This window comes from Lathyrus oleraceus, chromosome 3 (assembly GCF_024323335.1).
Source record: "Lathyrus oleraceus cultivar Zhongwan6 chromosome 3, CAAS_Psat_ZW6_1.0, whole genome shotgun sequence".
NCBI lineage: Eukaryota > Viridiplantae > Streptophyta > Magnoliopsida > Fabales > Fabaceae > Lathyrus > Lathyrus oleraceus.
This window is the reverse complement of record NC_066581.1, coordinates 477,358,396-477,379,447: the sequence shown is the minus strand read 5'-3', so window position 1 is coordinate 477,379,447 and position 21,052 is coordinate 477,358,396. Positions and strand designations below refer to the sequence as shown.

Here is a 21,052-nt window from a genome sequence, read left to right as displayed (position 1 = left end):
TCAATATGTTTGTAGCATCGATATTTTCTTCAAGTCTCTAAGTTTCACTTATATAGCATAAGAAGAAGACAGTTGGAGGGTAAAACGGGGAAAGCTCATAGAGAGGTTGTCAATTGTTGGATGGTGAAAGGAGTGATATTGCATATTGTACTATGTACTATTTGATCACGTACCCATTTGATCTTATATTCAAGTTCATTGGCTTCTGATAAAAAATGATGAATCATGAGATGAAGAAACATAGAGATGGATTCAGAAACTTCAGAATCTTTGGTCAGAACCTTGATAGCGTCAGTAGTCTGGCTTGAGATCTTCAATATCTTTAGAATCTTCAAAGTCTTTAGAATCTACAGTCAGAATGTTGATAACCTCAATCGTCTAGCTTGAGATCTTCAGAATCTTCAGCTACGTAACACAACTTTAGAAGCTTGCCATTCTTCAGAAGTTTGGTGATCAGCGTCGCGTCCAAAAGCATGAACTGAGAGAACGTTGCTGCAGCAACATCACATTTCCTCATAAGCCTCTCAGGGGTGAATCAACACAAAAGCAGAAAGATCATTCCAACATCAACATTGAACGTCTTTCAGAACTTCTAATAACTGATGTAAAAGCAGATTTGGAACTCATTATTCAGAAACTGATGAAGTTTTATGTTATATACTCAGAATTAGAACTGGATGTTAAAGCTACATAATAACAAACCATTAAGGTATCAAAAAGTTTCTCACACAAATACAACATTGTTATCATCAAAACTCAAGGTATAGATGCAGAACCAAATCTTGTTCTAACAAGAGGTAGTTACCACTAAGCGTTCATATTTGTGCACATCAGAGGTAGTTTGTCTTATTCATAGTATCAGAGGTTGTAATGCTTCCAAGGCTATTTATTCATCAGAAGCTGATAAGAAGCTTATAATCAAGGTAGCTTATGAACATCATTAGATTCTGATGTAGAGAAAGATTCTTTACCAACTGATGGAAGTAGAATTATCACAGTAAATTGTAACTCTTCTTTCATAAATATGAAGTTTTTCTGACAAAAAATATAGGACCAGGGACTGTTGCATAAAAACATAATCATACCTCTCTTTGTAGTATAAGCTTTTATGATTTTCCAAGAGGAAAAATATAGTTCCAAAAATGCTCTTTTGAACACTACCAGAAGTCTCTTAAGACTTCTTAAAATAAATGGACAAACTTTAAAGACATAGCCATAAGTATGAATGACATGTTCATCATAGGAGACTTTCAGTCTTCCCAGTACCAGTGATCTTGTCTTACTATTTTCTTCTAGATTCCACATCTCCTTCCTCCTTTAGAGTTATGATTTGGGATGTAGGTCATCTTCTTGTTGAAGGTTGTAAGCAACCATTATCTTGGAGCAGTGGTTGCTTTGTTATTTCCTTTAAGCATATCTACAACAAAAATAATCTCATTCTTTGATACCCATACTTTTATGGGTCCTCTAAGGTTATTTTTATAGGACTTCCTCTTGCTTTGTGCATTATCCTTATAGTAAGGTTTATACTCATTCCAGATTTGTTGTCCATTAACATTAAAATATGTTCTTCTTCCTGGTCAAGTGTTGAAATATTTTGATGATAAAGGCTAATTCATCATCATTAGATTCTTCATCAGAAGCTTCATCATGAGTGGCTTCTTTAAACATTTTAGTTTGAGAGGATTTCTTAGATCTCCCAACAGATTTTAAAGCCACCGTTTTAACTTCCTTTTCATGCTCATCCCCATTTAAATCCATTTTGTGACTTTGGTTATTGCTAACAAGACCTTCAATACTTAAAGAGTTTAAATCGTTATCTTCTTGAATAGAAGTTACTTTGGGTCTGTATTTGGTAGGAAGATTCCTAAGAATCTTCTTGACATGATCCATAGTGGTATAGATCTTGACTCGGAACCTGAAGCCCAGACACAAGAACTTGAAATCTTGAGAACATATATTCAATGTTCTCATCATTTTTCACTATGAATAGATCATATTGTTGAACCATAAGATTTTCTTTAGCTTTTTGAACTGTTGATTACCTTTATAGGTAGCACATAAAGAATTAAAGATAGTATGAGTAATAGACTTATCAATAATCTTTATTTACTCAGAATGAGGAAATGCATCAATAAGAATGCCTCTCACTCTGATGTTTTATATAAATCTTTTTATGATCAGGAGTGAGACACTTTCTTTCAGAAACCATTCCAACACCATTGACATGAAAGTCAATGCCATCTTCCAAGATATCCCAAAACTCATCATCCAAACTAATGATATGAATGTACATCTTGCTTTTCCACCATTCAAATTCAGAAGAGTCACCACTGCATGTTGGTGGTCTAGTAATATAGTTTTTTTGACCATATGTACTTTGATCATGGTTATTATTACCACGAGGAGAACCTCCAACATGGCTAATTACTCCAGAACTATTAACCATGATGGAAATAGTATTTTTCTCAAGATCCTTTATGTACCATAATTAAGTGCTTAGTATAGATTGTGCTTAACTGAAGGTAAGAAAAATACACAATAATGAAAGGGGAGGGTTGAATTGTGTAGCCAAAAATATTTTCGCTTATGATATAACAACTTCAGGGTCTGAACAACGTTCAAAGTCTAATATCAAAAATGGTAGCAGCAACAGAAATAATAATGATCAGAAGTAAAAGCAAGCAACACACAAAATTTATCCTGATTCCTCTCCTCGATTATGAGTAGTGAATTCCCATTGCCTCAACAAGAGCTTTTCACTATAATCAACTGATTACACTTTTCTCAAGCACACTTGCAAGATACTTCACTTGCTCCATCAACCTAGAAAGAGACTTCTACTCAAGCAACCTTGCAAGAGACTTCTTCTCAATCAACATAGAAAAAGACTTCACGACTCAAGTACATATACAAGAGACTTAACTTGCTTAATCACCCAAGAAAGAGACTTCTGCTTAACCAACCTAGAAAGAGACTTCACTACTCAAGTACACAAACAAGATACTTCTACTTAATCAACCTAGAAAGAGATTTCACTATTCAAGTACACAGACAATAGACTTCCTTGCTCAAGCACGCAGGTAAAAGACTTCATTTATTTAAAATAAATAGGTTAGTAAAAATGGTAAGCACTATACTTAGATACACAATCAGAAGTATAATAGTTTTGCAACAACCACAAAGGTTTTTAACCTCTTGAGATTTCTAAGATATACAAAGATAAGAAAGCTTAAGATTATGAAATAACAGTTAGAAATGAAAGCTCAGATTTATGGTCAAGATATTGTATTTTGTGTTGTTGTACAACTTCCTTCAAATCTCTGGCGTCCTTTTATAGAAGTGGAGAAGGATTTGTTGGAAGGTTTGAACATAAGAGAAAAATTAGTGAAGAAGCATGCCAAGAGAGACGTTGGAGAATGCATCTTGTTAGAAGCATTATCCATTAAATGATGGAATTATTCACAACACCTTTCAAAGTACTAGGTATCTACCAAAAGGTAGAACAAACTAAAGTGGTCACATCACCATTCCTTGATCCTTTCAAAATGAAATCCTAGTTGACTCTATCCAGAATTCCGGGGCTCTGACAAGACTAGGCTGCTTTGGTACAATGTACAGATCAGAGGCTCTTCAAGCCTTCATAGTATGAGCTGTCACCAGAGGTTGGAACACATGACCTTTGCCTGAACCTTAAGAGGCTGATTATCATATTCAGAGTCATCGATTTCTGATTAACCAAAATCAGACTTATATTGCTTCTTCATATATGCTTTTAATCAGGATTAATTCCATGCTTATTATTCCGAACACTTGAACATATGTTAGTTTATCCATTTTTTCTTTAAGTACTTTGTTATCATCAAAACAAGAATATGAACAATCTTGTTCCAACAATCTGAGTAGATTATCTTATGAGTCACTTTCGACTTGCTTCTTGCATCATTGTTGAAGCTATTCTTGTGTTGTTTTGCTTGAACACATTCTTCACATACTTCTTCTAGAATATGGATTTCCGGTAGGCATGAAACCATATTCTTTCTATTCAGATTACTAATTTCATTGAAATTTAAGTGACCGAGTATGTAATGTCATAACCATTCATCTATGTTGGTTGCAGTCGCTAGGCACTTGTGTTCCAACATATCAAGTTCACCTGAAGATTCTATTCTGAGACATAAGAGCCTTCAAGATTAACCTGTTACTTGAGTCGATTACTCTCATCATTCTATCTTTGATAAATACTTTTTTATTCCTCTCGATCAGCTGGTCTATACTTACCAAATTACTCTTCATGCCAGGTATGTACAACACATTGGAAATTATTGATCATTTACCATCCTTTCTCCTGATCAGAACATCACCAATAGCTTCAGAAGATGGGGTGTTGTCATTTGTAAATTTTACCTTGTTCTTCAATGAGGGACTGTTGTTGATGAACCAATCTTTTTCTTCCACTCATGTGTGATGAACAACCTGAGTCGAGATACCATTGATCTTCTAATATTTCTTCTTCATTTGTGGTGACCATTAGAATCACTTCATCTTATTTTGTAAGCTTTGCATCACTTTCTTGATCTCTCTTTCCTCCTCGATATTGATTTGCATAATGACCATACTTTTGATAATTGTAGTACTAAATATGACTTTTATCAGGTTTTCTTCCATCACTTATTCCTCTACATGTACCACCACCTATGTGGTTGCCTTGGTTAGAAGATTGTTTCTGATTTGATGAACTACCTTCTTGATGGTTTCTTCTGTCTTTTCCTACATTCTATTTTCCTTTGCCTTTCTTTTCTTTAGTCGACTGAGCCTGTAAAGCCACGATAGTCTTTGACTTACTTGCAGTTCTTTCAGCCATTCTTTCTTCGTGACATTCAAGCGTCCCTCGAATCTCTTGTTTTATCATACTTGACAAATCCTTTGATTCTTTTATGGCTACTACCACATGATCTAACTTTGGATGTAACGATCTCAAAATATTTGACATTATAGATTTTGATGTCAACATTTCTCCACACGTTTTGATTTAATTCACTAATCTTGTTACTCTGGTGAAGAAATTAGTCACATTTTCATTGTCTTCCTTCTGAAACAATTCATACATTCTTTTGTGAGTTTGTAACCTCACCTCCTTCACTTTCTCAACGCCTCTAAATTATTTTTCCAAGATATCCCTTGCTACCTTTGTTGAATCTACATAACCAACTTTCTCAAAGTTGTCTGGATTACCACATTGATGTATTAAAAAGAGAGCCTTATAATCCTTCTTCTTCAAATTTTTATGTTCATCCGTAACATTCTCTCTATTTGGTGTTACTCAATTATTCATAAGATCCCAAATATCTTGATAAGAGAAAACAATCTTCATCTGATTACACCATTTTTCATAATTCTTACTATTCAAGATTGGAAGATTTTCTGAAAAATGTTTGTTCGGATGATTCATCGTGATTAAATCGTCTCAAAGATCATACATCCAATGCTCTATATACCAGATATTGGGAAAAATTCAATCTTGAAGTTAACCGAATCAGTCTCGATGAACAAGAATCAATCTTTCTGATTGATCATGCATGTTGTTCTTTACCCTTTATTCAAGTGAAAAAATCACTCCTTGGTTGCAAGATGATTCTACACTACACATAGAATTGAAATAAGAAAACAACATAATTGAAAATGAAAGAAAAGAAATTATGGAGGAAGGAGAGTGTATTGTTGTGCAAACTACACTCTGAGTGTTTGCTACAATGTGTGTTAATCACAATTGTGATTTCTGAAACTACACAGAGCTCTTACAAAACTTCTTATTCTCACATACAAATGAAATATAGCTCATCTCTATTTATATATGAGAATACTTGCACTCTAAATAATCACAAAAATAACTAGCTCAATTAAACTAAGTTAGGTCAGTCTATTTCGACTTTGTCTACTCCTTCGACAGCTACATGTTTCGAATGCATCATTGTACAAACTATATTTGACTTTTTGCTCAATGCAGTAAATACAGACTCTGATTGACATAAACTATAATACGATATTTCAACTTCGATACAAGGGATTACATATTTATCAAAATCTAGTAACGTTACCTACAACATATGCTTAGTTTTAGTTTTTAGTGATTCAATGTATCAAGTGCTTGTGTAATCTCTTATGAAAGACTATGCCACCAAATGTTACTGAGTAGGTGCGAGAGGTGAACTTGAATATGCACTTAATATAATTCTCAATGGTGGTGGATGGTTAAGGAGTGTTTTTATTTATACGATGTGTATTGATGGATTAATTTTGTAGGGATTGTGTGATTGGTAATCGATTTTTAAAATTTAAATTTTCCCTTGAAATTTATACTTCTTTAATTTTGAGGGAAAACTTATTCAAGCATGGAAGGATGTAACATCCTATATTTTTTTCTTGAATAATTTCTTATTTGAGCTCTAAATTTTATTATTAAAGAACATATATTACCTCTTTCTATAGAATTGACATTTTAATTGCTTTTGGAGTGTTTAAAGCAATTTGAATAAAATTTCATCATGAATGTAGGACTTATAAATAATGATGTGTATTTAGTAATGAAACCTAACCTTAAAAAATCTTTTTCAAAGTGATGGTAGTAGTTTAGGCCCTAGCAAGAATAAAAGGGTTAATAGTACATTTTGGTGTAAATCCACCGATATTTAAAAAATCAAATCAAAAAAGAAGTAGAAGTGAAGAGAAAGAAATAATAAAAGAAAAAGGAATAAAAAGGAAATGATAAAAGAGCGAGGAGAAGGGGAAGAATATATATATATATATATATATATATAGAGAGAGAGAGAGAAGATGAAGCTAGATGGAGTGAACATCACTTCATAATCATATCTATTCTTAGGGTCAAAATTTGGATCAACAAGAAGATACATAAAATTTGATCACAAACATGTACCACCATCCCCACATAATTGTGAAAAAAAAACTTTTAATTACGATTATTGGGTATAAATTGACGTGTGGATTTTTTCTCCTCGAATTCTTTAATCGGAACACTTATTATTATTTCATTTTATAAACAAAACCTTAAAAAACTATTCCTAAATTCAAGGACTCTTTTCAATTATTATATTTATTTATTAAAAAAAACATGGAAGGACAAAAACCTAATCTACTAAAAAAACTAAAACTAAAGAAATAGAAAAGGAAAAAGAAAAGAAGAAGAAAAAATAACCTAAATAGTGTTATGAAATTTAACACTATAGTCTACGAAGATGAGCGATCAATAATTTAACAAATCATTTCACAAAAAAGAAGTTTAATAATATTATCCCTGTCTTAAATGATATATCATTTTGTATAAAAGAAATTTATCATAAATTATAAATTGTTTTAAATTACAATGAAATATTAATATTTACTTTGAAATATATATCTACAAAATATTTTTTTTATTAAAAAGACAGCCAACATAAATAATAAGTGCATCCAAATTAATTTTCGATTTACTTTGCAATGAATAAAAGTTTCTAAAAAAACTACATTTTGTGAACTCAACGAAAACTCTACTATAAGCACTTACGAAAAATTACATTTTGTGAACTCATCATCCAACCTAATGATGTGAGTGTACATCTTGCTCTTCCACCATTCAAATTAAGTACAGTCACCACTGAATGTTGGTGGTCTAATAGTATAGTTATTTTAACCAGATGTACTTTGATCATGTATATTATTACCACGAGGAGAACCTCCAACAGGGCTAGTTACTTTAGAATTATCAACCATGACGGAAATAGTATTTTTTTTCTCAAGTCTTTTATGTACCACAGTTAAGTGTTCAGTATAGAATATGCTCTGATGTCAATTGAAGGTAAGAAAAATACACAATAATGGGGAGGGGGGTTGAATTGTGTATGCCAAAAATATTTTCGCCTCTGATATAACAACTTCATATTCTGAATAATGTTCAGAGTCTTATATCGAAAATGGTAGTTGCAACGAAAATAATAATGATAAGAAATAAAAGCAAGTAAGACACAAAGTTTATCCTGATTCCTCTCCTCAACTAAGAGTAGTGAAGTCCCATTGCCTAAACAAGATATTTTCACTATAATCAACAAATTACACTTTTGTCAAGCATTGCAAGATACTTCACTTGCTCAATCAACCTAGAAAGAAACTTCTACTCAAGCAACCTTACAAGAGACTTCTGCTCAATCAGCATAGAAAGATACTTCACGACTCAAGTACATATACAAGATACTTCACTTGCTCAATCAACCTAGAAAGAGACTTCTGCTTAATCAACCTAGAAAGAAACTTCATTACTCAAGTACATAGACAAGAGACTTCCTTGCTCAAGCACGCAGGTAAGAGACTTCATTTACTCTAAACAAATAATTTAGTAGAAATGGTAACCATTATACTTAGATACACAATCAGAAGTATAATAGTTTTGCAACAATCATAAATGTTTTTAACCTCTTGAGATTTCTAAAATATACAAAGATAAGAAAGCTTAAGATCATATGAAATAACAGTTATAATTGAAAGCTCAGAGTTATGCTCAAGATATTGTATTATGTTGTTGTTGTACGACTTCCTTCAAATCTTCAGCTTCATTTTATAGAGATGGATAACGATTCGTTAGAGGGTTTGAACATAAGAGCAAACTTAGTGAAGAAGCATGCCAAGAGAGACTTGGAGAATGCATCTAGTTAGAAGCATTGTCCACTAAATAATGGAATTATTCACAACACATTTCGCAGTACTAGGTATCTACCAGAAGGTAGAACAAACTGAAGTGGTCACATCGTCATTCCTTGATCCTTTCAAAATGAAACCCAAGTCGACTCTATCCAGAATTTTGGGGCTTTGACAAGACTAGCCTACTTTGGTATAATGTACGGATTTATGCTCTTCAGGCCTTCAAAGTATGATTTGTCACCAGAGGTTTGAACACATGATCAGAGTCTGAACCTTAAGAGGCTGATGAACATATTCAGAGTCATAAGATTCTAATTAATCAAAATTCGACTTATATTGCTTCTCAACATATGCTTTCAAGTATATTGCTGAGGCCGAGTATATTGCTGTCTCAAGTGCAGCAAAGGAAGTTGTTTGGATCAGGAAGTTCATTAGTGAACTTGGCACAGTCCCTAGCATTGTGTATCCCATTGGCCTCTATTGTGATAACAATGGTGCTATCGCATAAGCTAAGGAGCCTAGATCTCACCAACGATCCAAACACATACTTAGGCGTTATCATCTCATTCGAGAGATAATAGATAGACGAGATGTGAAAATATGTAAAGTACCTACACTTGACAATATAGTTGACCCACTAACAAAGCCTCTTGCGCAGCAGAAGCATGATGGCCATACTAGATCAATGGGCATACGGGGTATGCCTGATTGGCTCTAGTGCTAGTGGGAGATTGTTGGTGTAAGCCCTAGAGGCCAATACTTTTGGTACTTGTATCTAATTATTTATTAATAATAAAAGGCATTTTCTTTATTATGGTTGATTAATAAAGTCCCTGGAATAGATAGTCCGTTTAATGTATTAAGTGTGACTTAATCATGAGAGCGTATTAAACATAAGGACATTATTCTTAAAGTATCTGTAGTCGAGCTTTAGTGTGAAGTGGGATAACATTAAAGCATTAAGACTATTATGTTTGTAGACTGATGATCACATCTCATGGATCATGGATAAAGAGTTATCAAGTCTTAAACATAGGTATGAATATTAGGAGTAATATTTATACCGGATTGACCCGCTATGAGAATACTATATAGAAAGTTATGCAAAGTGTCATAAGTTATTCTCATGGTGATAATAGTGTATACCACTCTTCGACCTGAAACCACTATGGATCCTAGATGTAGAGTCGAGTGCTTTATTGCTGATCCAACATTGTCCGTAACTGGATAACCATAAAGACAGTTGATGGGTACTCCACAAAGCATGCTGAGGAACATGAGTGTCCTAGATGGAATTTGCCCATCCTGCGTAACAGGATAAAATGTCTATGGGCCCAATATTGAACTGGACAAGGATGACACGGTCTATACCTTGTGTTCAATATAGACATAAGGGCAAAGGGGTAATTATACACATAATTATTATCACAGGAGGTTTTGTCAGATCACATGACATTTTCGTGTCTTAGGTAGCAGTGATGTGTTGCTAGATACCGCTCACTGTTTATTATGTTAAATACGTGATTTAATATAATTGCCAACGTCGCGAAAACCTACAGGGTCACACACAAAGGACGGATTGATGAGAGATAGAGCAACTAAGGAACATCGTAAGGTACGGTGTACTTAAGTAGAATACGAAGTATGGTAAGGTACCAAATACTTAAGTGATTTTGGCATATTATGAGATATGGGCCAGAATACACTTAAGTGGGCTTTTTGGCTTGAAGCCCACACAAGGGGTTCTATAAATAGAACTCTTGTGCAGAAGCATTGTATGGGAATACAACACAACTGAAGAGTTGGAATTTCGTATCTCTCTTTCTCTCACTCAAAGCCTTCATTCATAACAGCTAGCACTGCGATTGAAGGAATTCGTTCGTGTGGACTGAGTAAAGACGTTGTCATCGTTCAACGTTCGTGATCGTTCCATGGATCTGTATCAAAGTTTTTGATCGTTATTAGAGATCTGCACCAAAGGTTTGAATCTCCACAAGAGGTAACGATTCTATCACTGATTCATGCCCATTCGTAAGGATCACTAAATGGAGAAAAATTTAAATTCCGCTGCGCCTTGGATGGCAATTCTCCTTCACTTGGAACTTACACAATCATCCTTCATTACTCTCCTCACGGAGTAGAGATAATCGTCCAAAGCATTTATTGCTTTAGCTTTCTTTTTGAACAGCATGTCTTGAGCCTTAAAAAATTCAGCCTCTTGAATCATTCTCTCAATTTCTTCCCTTGATAGTCTTCCATTTTCATTAGTTATTGTAATATCTTTCTTATTACCACTTGTTTCTTCCTCTGCCGACACGTTTAACATACCATCAGTGTAACACCCCGATTATCGTTAGAATAATTTAAATATTATTTAATATGATTATTTGAAGGTAAAAAGGAATTTTTAAATAATATTGGGAATTATTATTATTATTATTATTATAAGTGTTATTTATTTTAATAATAATTAAATAATAAAATAAATGGAATATGAAGAGTGGAAGGGTAAAAGTGGAAATTTGATAAGAGGCCAAAGGGAGAACTCAGAGTTTTCACGTGTTGTTGCCTCAGAGTCAGAGAAAGGGGAGAAACGCTGAAGAGAAAAAGAAGGAAGAGGAAAAGGCCAAAGATTGCTCAGAGCTTCCTTCAATCCAAAGAGGTAAGGGGTCTGAACCTTATTAAATAATAATATGCTGAAAATGGTGAAATATTATGTGAACGAAATTGGGATTTTAATCGAAGGAATTCGTAGAAATTATATGCAATGATGTTAGGATTTGTGAAATCGAATAGGAGACTAATTGTATTAGATGATATGAGTGATTTTGTGTGAAATTTGGACTGTGGAGGGATGAATTTGGATAGATCTCGTAGCAGAGGGAGACATTGCAGATCTGGAAATCTGGTTTCTGGTCATACGCGTATGGCACTAGGCAATACGCGTATGAGATGGCCTGGTACGCGTATGGCACTAGGCAATACGCGTATGGAGGAGGAAGATGGAATTTTGAACGTGAAATGGTCTCTGGTGGTACGCGTATGGGGAAGTGATACGCGTAGCATACGCGTATGGGAGTGGCCAATACGCGTATGGATTTGGTCAGGCGTGGGCAATACGCGTATGAGCATAGGCAATACGCGTATGGGCAGACTTGTGGTCTTTCCTGGGCTGTTGTTGTACAGTTTCGGTTGTTTAGGCTGAGCGAGGTAACTTAGCTGATGCATAGTATACGAGGGATCATTTCCCGTTGCTTTGAGTGGTATAGATATTAGTAGAGTGTGATAATACTGTGTTTGATTATGTGGCATGATGTGATATGCTTTGTGATAGAATGTGTTAATGATGATGATAACATGACTATATGATGTTGTTGTTGCTATGTTGATTATGATGCATGCTTGGTGTGCATGCATTCATGAAAGGCCGATGCCTAGTGATGAACGGACTGAGTTCCAATGATGTTGTTGACTCCGGGCTTGTTGAGAGGCTTGGTTCCTTACGGGGAACTCGGATTCTATGGTGATGAATCTGGGAGTGGTGATCCTGTAGTTGGTCACAAAATGGGTATACCGAGTCGTGTTGAGTCATGCATGGGTGTGTGCATTGCATTTGATGTGTTGTGTTGTTGATGTTCATGAGTTTATGGATTATGATGATTATGATGAATTGTGTTGGCATATGTGAAATATATTTATGTTTATATTTCTGTCGTTATATTATTATTTAATAATGTAATTCTCACCCCTTCTGCATGTGTTTATGTTCATCTATGATGGGCAATGTGCAGATAAAGTGGAGTAGCTATTGTTGAGGTTCGAAGAATAAGTGTAGAGTTATTCTACAGAGTCGAGTCAAATGCTCTGGTCATGTGACACCGGGGATTATGGGATTCGATAGCTAAATTATTATTATTATTTACGTTGTTTATGATGACTAATTTGTTGAGATAATGTTGAAACATTTTTATAATATTTATGTTGTTGTCCGCTGCGAAGTTTTAATAAAATAAATAATATGATTTATGTTGTGATGCGATAAGTGTTATGTTTTAAGAAATGTAAACTCTTCTACATGTTGTACTCTGATAATCTATTTAAATATGTCGTTTGGGGTAGAAGGGTGTTACATTAGTGGTATCAGAGCCTGGTCAGTCCAGTCGAGTCATAATGTGAGGTTTTCCCTGTTGGTCGATTAGTGTAAATGACACTGTCGATATTTAACGGTTGTAGTTGTGTTGTGCAGAGTATGGCTGGAGAAAATGACCGTGCGATTGCTGAGGCTTTGACTGCTATGGCGCAGGCTATGCAGGCGCAGCAGAATCCGCCAGTCGACGAGTTTAGGAATTTGGGAAGGTTTCTGAAGAATAACCCTCCTACATTCAAAGGGCGCTATGATCCAGATGGTGCTCAGATTTGGCTGAAGGAAATTGAGAAGATTTTCCGGGTGATGACGTGTACTGAAGCACAGAAGGTGCAGTTTGGTACGCATATGTTATCTGAAGAGGCTGAAAACTGGTGGGATAACACTCGCCAGAGAATTGCAGTACCAGGTGCTGATATGACTTGGGAAAGGTTCAAGACGGCCTTTCTGGAGAAATATTTTCCTGCGGATGTGCGATGTAAGAAGGAAATGGAATTTCTAGAACTGAAGCAGGGTAACCTGTCTGTTGCTGATTACGCTTCAAAGTTTGAGGAGCTGGTGCAGTATTGTCCTCATTATAATAATGCTGATGCTGAGGAATCCAAGTGTGTCAAGTTTGAGAACGGGTTGCGTCCCGAAATCAAACAAGGCATTGGTTACCAGGAGATTCGTAGGTTTCCTACGCTGGTTAATAAGTGCAGGATATTTGATGAAGATAGCAAGGCTAGGACTGCTCATTACAAGAGTCTTAGTGAGAAGAAGAATAAGGATCGTGGTAGTCCTTATGCATCTCCAAATGATAAAGGTAAGCAGAAAGTGGCAGATGAGAAGAAGCCAAGTGGGGGAGGATCTTCCATAGCTGGTAAATGTTTCAAGTGTGGCGAGCCAGGCCACCGTGCTGATAGCTGTACCAAGAAAGTGCTGAGATGTTTCCGATGCGGTCAGGCTGGTCATAGAGTTACGGAATGTAAGGATGCTGGTCCGACATGTTTTAATTGTGGCGAGAAAGGCCATATCAGTTCGCAGTGCTCGAAACCGAAGAAGGCGGCTACTGCAGCTCATACTACTGGTAGGGTGTTTGCTCTGAGTGGGACTGAAACTCCTAAAGAAGATAATCTGATTAAAGGTACTTGCTTGATTAATAATGTTGAATTGCTTGCTATTGTTGACACTGGTGCTACTCATTCGTTTATTTCGTATGAGTGTGCGACCAGGATTGGTGTGATTATGTCGTCCCTAGGCGGAAGTATGGTGATAGATACTCCTGCTAATGGTTCTGTGAAGACTTCTGTTGTCTGTCGAGGTTGTCGTTTGACGATCCTTGAGAGAGAGTTCGTGGTTGATTTGGTGTGCTTGCCCTTACACCAAATTGATATTATTCTGGGAATGAATTGGCTAGAATTCTATGGCGTGTTTATCGACTGCTATAGGAAGACGGTGCGGTTTTCTGAAGTTGGTGAGAATGAAGAGGCAAGATTTCTATCTGCTAGGCAGGTGGGGGAATTTGTGAAAGATGAAGCGCAGATATTCGCTTTATTTGCGTCTCTGCAAGCGAATAAGAAAGTGGTGAGTGTAGATTTGCCTGTTGTCTGTGAATTTCAGGATGTGTTTCCGGAGGATGTAAGTGAATTACCTCCAGAACGTGAAGTCGAATTTGCCATTGACTTAGTACCAGGTACGAGTCCGGTGTCGATGTCTCCTTATAGAATGTCGGCAACTGAATTAGTTGAATTGAAGAAGCAACTTGAAGAATTGCTTGAGAAGAAGTTTGTGCGTCCAAGTGTTTCTCCTTGGGGTGCACCAGTATTGTTAGTGAAGAAGAAAGAAGGTACGATGAGGTTGTGTGTCGATTATCGGCAGTTGAATAAGGTGACTATCAAGAATCGGTATCCATTGCCGAGGATTGATGATTTGATGGACCAGTTGGTTGGAGCGCATGTTTTCAGTAAGATTGATTTGCGGTCGGGTTATCATCAGATCCGAGTGAAGTCAGATGATATTGCGAAGACTGCTTTCCGTACGAGGTATGGTCATTATGAATACACTGTGATGCCGTTCGGTGTGTCTAATGCTCCAGGTGTGTTTATGGAATATATGAATCGTATATTTCATCCGTACCTTGATAATTTTGTTGTGGTGTTCATAGATGATATATTGATATATTCTAAGACGGAAGAAGAGCATGCAGGGCATCTGAGAATTGCTTTGCAAGTGTTAAGAGAAAAGAAATTATATGCAAAGTTATCTAAATGTGAGTTCTGGTTGAAGGAAGTGAGTTTCCTTGGCCATGTGATTTCGAGTGGTGGGATTTCTGTTGATCCTGCTAAAGTTGTTGCTGTATTACAGTGGGAGACTCCAAAGTCTGCTACTGAGATACGCAGTTTTCTGGGGTTAGCTGGTTATTATCGCAGATTTATTGAGGGCTTCTCTAAGTTGGCATTGCCGTTGACGCAGTTGACTAAGAAGGGTCAAGTGTATGTGTGGGATGCGGCTTGTGAAGCGAGTTTTGTTGAGTTGAAGAGGCGGTTGACCAGTGCTCCAGTGTTGATCTTGCCTAATCCTGGTGAGTCCTTCGTTGTTTATTGTGATGCTTCTTTGATGGGTCTTGGTGGTGTCTTGATGCAGAACGGTAAAGTTGTAGCTTATGCTTCTAGACAGTTGAAAGTTCATGAGAGGAATTACCCTACGCATGATCTAGAACTTGCAGCTGTTGTATTTGTGTTGAAAATGTGGAGGCATTATCTGTATGGTTCCAGATTCGAAGTGTTCAGTGATCACAAGAGTCTGAAGTATCTGTTTGATCAGAAAGAGTTAAATATGAGGCAGAGAAGGTGGTTAGAATTACTGAAGGATTTTGACTTTGAATTGAGTTATCACCCCGGTAAGGCTAATGTAGTTGCAGATGCGCTAAGTAGGAAGTCTCTACATATGTCTATGATGATGGTTCGGGAGCTTGAGTTAATTGAACAATTCCGTGATATGAGTTTAGGTTGTGAAGTTTCCGCCAATAGTGTAAAGTTGGGTATGCTGAAGTTGACTGGTGGAATTCTGGAAGATATTCGGAATGGCCAGCAAGTTGATGTCGCTCTAGTCGATCATATTACTATGGTTAACCAGGGTAATGGTGGTAATTTTGAGATTGATGGGAATGACATCCTGCGATTTAAGGGTAGAGTTTGTGTTCCTGAGGTGTCTGAATTGAAAAAGAGTATTCTTGAAGAGGGCCATAGGAGTGGATTGAGTATCCATCCAGGTGCAACTAAAATGTATCAAGATTTGAAGAAGTTGTTTTGGTGGGCTGGTATGAAAAGAGATGTTGCTAAGTTTGTGTATGCCTGTTTGACTTGTCAGAAGTCAAAGATTGAACATCAGAAACCGGCAGGTATGATGCAACCTTTGAAGATTCCTGAATGGAAGTGGGATAGCATTTCCATGGATTTTGTGACGGGATTGCCGAGGACGGTGAAAGGTAATGATTCTATTTGGGTGATTGTGGATCGATTGACTAAGTCGGCGCATTTCTTGCCGATGAAGATTAATCACTCTTTAGAGAAGTTGGCAGAGTTGTATATTGAGGAGATAGTGAGGCTGCATGGTATTCCATCCAGTATTGTGTCTGATAGAGATCCCAGATTTACTTCTAGATTTTGGGAAAGTTTGCAGAAAGCGTTGGGGACTAAGTTGAGGTTGAGTTCAGCTTATCATCCTCAGACTGATGGTCAGACCGAAAGAACCATCCAATCCTTGGAGGATTTGTTGAGAGCTTGTGTGTTGGAGCAGAGTGGTTCTTGGGATAGTTATTTGCCGTTGGTGGAGTTTACTTATAATAATAGTTTTCATGCTAGTATCGGTATGGCTCCATATGAAGCATTGTATGGTAGGAGGTGTAGAACTCCATTGTGTTGGTATGAATCAGGTGAGAGTGTTGTACTCGGACCTGAGATTGTGCAGCAGACGACTGAAAGGGTTAAGATGATTCAGGAGAAAATGAAGATTTCTCAGAGTCGTCAGAAGAGTTATCATGATAACAGGAGAAAGGCACTTGAGTTCCAAGAGGGAGATCATGTGTTCTTGAGAGTTACTCCGACGACAGGTGTGGGTAGAGCTTTAAAGTCTAAAAAGCTTACTCCGAGGTTTGTGGGTCCGTATCAGATTTTGAAGAGGGTTGGGGAAGTGGCGTATCGGATAGCTCTACCGCCGTCGCTTTCTAATCTACATGATGTGTTTCATGTATCTCAGTTGAGAAAATATATTGCGGATCCTTTGCATGTTGTTCAGTTGGATGATATCCAGGTGAGGGATAATTTGACCGTTGAGGTGTTGCCAATTCGGATAGATGACCGAGAAGAGAAGACCCTGAGAGGTAAGAAGATTGCTCTAGTGAAAGTTGTTTGGGGAGGTCCAGCTGGTGAGAGCTTGACTTGGGAGCGTGAAGATCAGATGAAGGAGTCGTATCCGGCTCTATTTGCTTGAGGTATGTTTTCGAGGACGAAAACTCTTTTAGTGGGGGAGAGTTGTAACACCCCGATTATCGTTAGAATAATTTAAATATTATTTAATATGATTATTTGAAGGTAAAAAGGAATTTTTAAATAATATTGGGAATTATTATTATTATTATTATTATTATTATAAGTGTTATTTATTTTAATAATAATTAAATAATAAAATAAATGGAATATGAAGAGTGGAAGGGTAAAAGTGGAAATTTGATAAGAGGCCAAAGGGAGAACTCAGAGTTTTCACGTGTTGTTGCCTCAGAGTCAGAGAAAGGGGAGAAACGCTGAAGAGAAAAAGAAGGAAGAGGAAAAGGCCAAAGATTGCTCAGAGCTTCCTTCAATCCAAAGAGGTAAGGGGTCTGAACCTTATTAAATAATAATATGCTGAAAATGGTGAAATATTATGTGAACGAAATTGGGATTTTAATCGAAGGAATTCGTAGAAATTATATGCAATGATGTTAGGATTTGTGAAATCGAATAGGAGACTAATTGTATTAGATGATATGAGTGATTTTGTGTGAAATTTGGACTGTGGAGGGATGAATTTGGATAGATCTCGTAGCAGAGGGAGACATTGCAGATCTGGAAATCTGGTTTCTGGTCATACGCGTATGGCACTAGGCAATACGCGTATGAGATGGCCTGGTACGCGTATGGCACTAGGCAATACGCGTATGGAGGAGGAAGATGGAATTTTGAACGTGAAATGGTCTCTGGTGGTACGCGTATGGGGAAGTGATACGCGTAGCATACGCGTATGGGAGTGGCCAATACGCGTATGGATTTGGTCAGGCGTGGGCAATACGCGTATGAGCATAGGCAATACGCGTATGGGCAGACTTGTGGTCTTTCCTGGGCTGTTGTTGTACAGTTTCGGTTGTTTAGGCTGAGCGAGGTAACTTAGCTGATGCATAGTATACGAGGGATCATTTCCCGTTGCTTTGAGTGGTATAGATATTAGTAGAGTGTGATAATACTGTGTTTGATTATGTGGCATGATGTGATATGCTTTGTGATAGAATGTGTTAATGATGATGATAACATGACTATATGATGCTGTTGTTGCTATGTTGATTATGATGCATGCTTGGTGTGCATGCATTCATGAAAGGCCGATGCCTAGTGATGAACGGACTGAGTTCCAATGATGTTGTTGACTCCGGGCTTGTTGAGAGGCTTGGTTCCTTACGGGGAACTCGGATTCTATGGTGATGAATCTGGGAGTGGTGATCCTGTAGTTGGTCACAAAATGGGTATACCGAGTCGTGTTGAGTCATGCATGGGTGTGTGCATTGCATTTGATGTGTTGTGTTGTTGATGTTCATGAGTTTATGGATTATGATGATTATGATGAATTGTGTTGGCATATGTGAAATATATTTATGTTTATATTTCTGTCGTTATATTATTATTTAATAATGTAATTCTCACCCCTTCTGCATGTGTTTATGTTCATCTATGATGGGCAATGTGTAGATAAAGTGGAGTAGCTATTGTTGAGGTTCGAAGAATAAGTGTAGAGTTATTCTACAGAGTCGAGTCAAATGCTCTGGTCATGTGACACCGGGGATTATGGGATTCGATAGCTAAATTATTATTATTATTTACGTTGTTTATGATGACTAATTTGTTGAGATAATGTTGAAACATTTTTATAATATTTATGTTGTTGTCCGCTGCGAAGTTTTAATAAAATAAATAATATGATTTATGTTGTGATGCGATAAGTGTTATGTTTTAAGAAATGTAAACTCTTCTACATGTTGTACTCTGATAATCTATTTAAATATGTCGTTTGGGGTAGAAGGGTGTTACAATCAGCATCTATAGCAAAGCATAGATTGACAGAAATATGGCCTTGAGGAGCAGGAGGAAATGAGAGTCTAAAAAAACCCAGCAAATTATTCTCATTGGCTTTGATTCTCTCACCTTCATAAACTTCAATCAACATGCGGTGTTGGTTATCTACCCCAGTAACATAAGGTTTGGTATTTTTGACAGGAATAGAAGTATTCCTAGGAATCAGCACACTCATGATATCTCCGTAAGTTGAGATACCAAGTGACAGAGGGATAACATCTTGCAACATCAAATTTGGAACATTCTTAAAACCTTCACTCAGCAAAGCAGCTTGTACAGCTGCACCATAAGCAACAGCCTCATCAGGGTTGATGCTCTTGCATAGTTCCTTCCCCTTGAAAAACTCCTGCAATAGTTGCTTCCCTTTGGGTATCCTAGAAGAGCCACCAACCAGAACAATGTCATCAACACTACTCTTGTCTATCTTAGAATCAACAAGACAGTTTTCAACATTCTGCATACACTTTTCAAACAAGTCCATATTTAATTGCTCAAACTTGGCCCGAGTAATTGATGAACAGAAGTCAATTCCCTCATATATAGCATCTATGTCAATTGTGGCCTCAGTATCATATGACAATGTCCTTTTTGCCCTCTCATAGACAGTTCTCAATCTCCTCAGAGCTTTTGAGTTCCCACTAATGTCAACTTTATTCTTCCTCTTAAACTCCTTCACAAAGTGATTCAATATCCGATCATCAAAGTCTTCTCCTCCAAGATGAGTATCTCCAACAGTGGCCTTGACTTCAAAGACGTTATTCCTAATAGTAAGGAGAGACACGTCAAAAGTTCCTCCACCAAGATCAAAGATGAAGATAGTTCTCTCTTCAACACAATTAGCTCTCTTTTGAAGTCCATATGCAAGAGCCGCCGCAGTTGGCTCATTGATTATCCTCATAACATTGAGACCAGCAATATCACCTGCGTCTTTGGTGGCTCTTCGCTGCGAATCATTAAAATAAGCAGGTACGGTAATCACTACATTCTTAACAGGAGACTCCAAAAATGCTCCGACAATCTCTTGCATCTGTGTGAGAATCATGGCTGATATTTCCTTAGCAACAAGGTGTTTTTCCTTACCCTTGTAGCTCACTAGGATTATCGGTTTGTCATCATCCCCGGCAATGACCTTAAAGGTCTATAATAGAATATCACTTTGAATAACAAAATCGCTATATTTCCTTCCGATCAACCTCTTAGCATCTGAAAAAATTAAAGTGGTGACATATATTTTCAAACAATAATGTAAAAAAGGGACAAAAATTGACAATAATAGGAAATATATTTAACCTAATAACACTAGAAACTAAACGATGGTGGAACAAAATAATAAATGAGTTACCAAAGACAGTGTTGGTTGGGTTAGAGGAAGCTTGATTTTTGGCAGCACCAACCAATCAATCTTTGGGTGTTGGTAAAAGCAACACAAGAAGGTGTTGTTTTGTTTCCTTGATCATTGTGAATGATTTCAACACGGTCGTTTTATTCTTGCCACACTCCAACACATTAGTACGTCGTGCCTAGGTCAATTACTATAGCAACTCCCTCATATTTCTTCGCCATTCTCTAGCAAGTAAATGAAGACAAACTATTTGTAGAAAAGATTTTGATTCAAAATTAGGAAGAGTCACTTCGATTATTCATTTGGAAGTTATTCATTTGGAAGGAATAGAGGGTTTTTTTTACAAAAATAACCCAGTTTTTTAATGAAATTCCCAAAATACCCCTAGTTTAAAAAAAAATCCTAAAATACCCCACTTTGAGGAGGAGTCTCTAATTGAATTGGCGACTCCTCTTAAAACCTACACATAGGCGCATATTGGATTGGCTAGGGCACCTGCCCTAGCCAATCCAA

At 36.8% G+C, this 21,052-nt stretch overlaps 1 pseudogene; it reads right to left on the bottom strand.

Annotated features, from left to right (window-relative positions):
* Window positions 1-1,557: 1,557 nt before the first annotated feature.
* On the bottom strand, window positions 1,558-20,760 carry LOC127131724 (heat shock 70 kDa protein 18-like; annotated as a pseudogene).
* Between the last annotated feature and the right edge of the window lie 292 nt (window positions 20,761-21,052).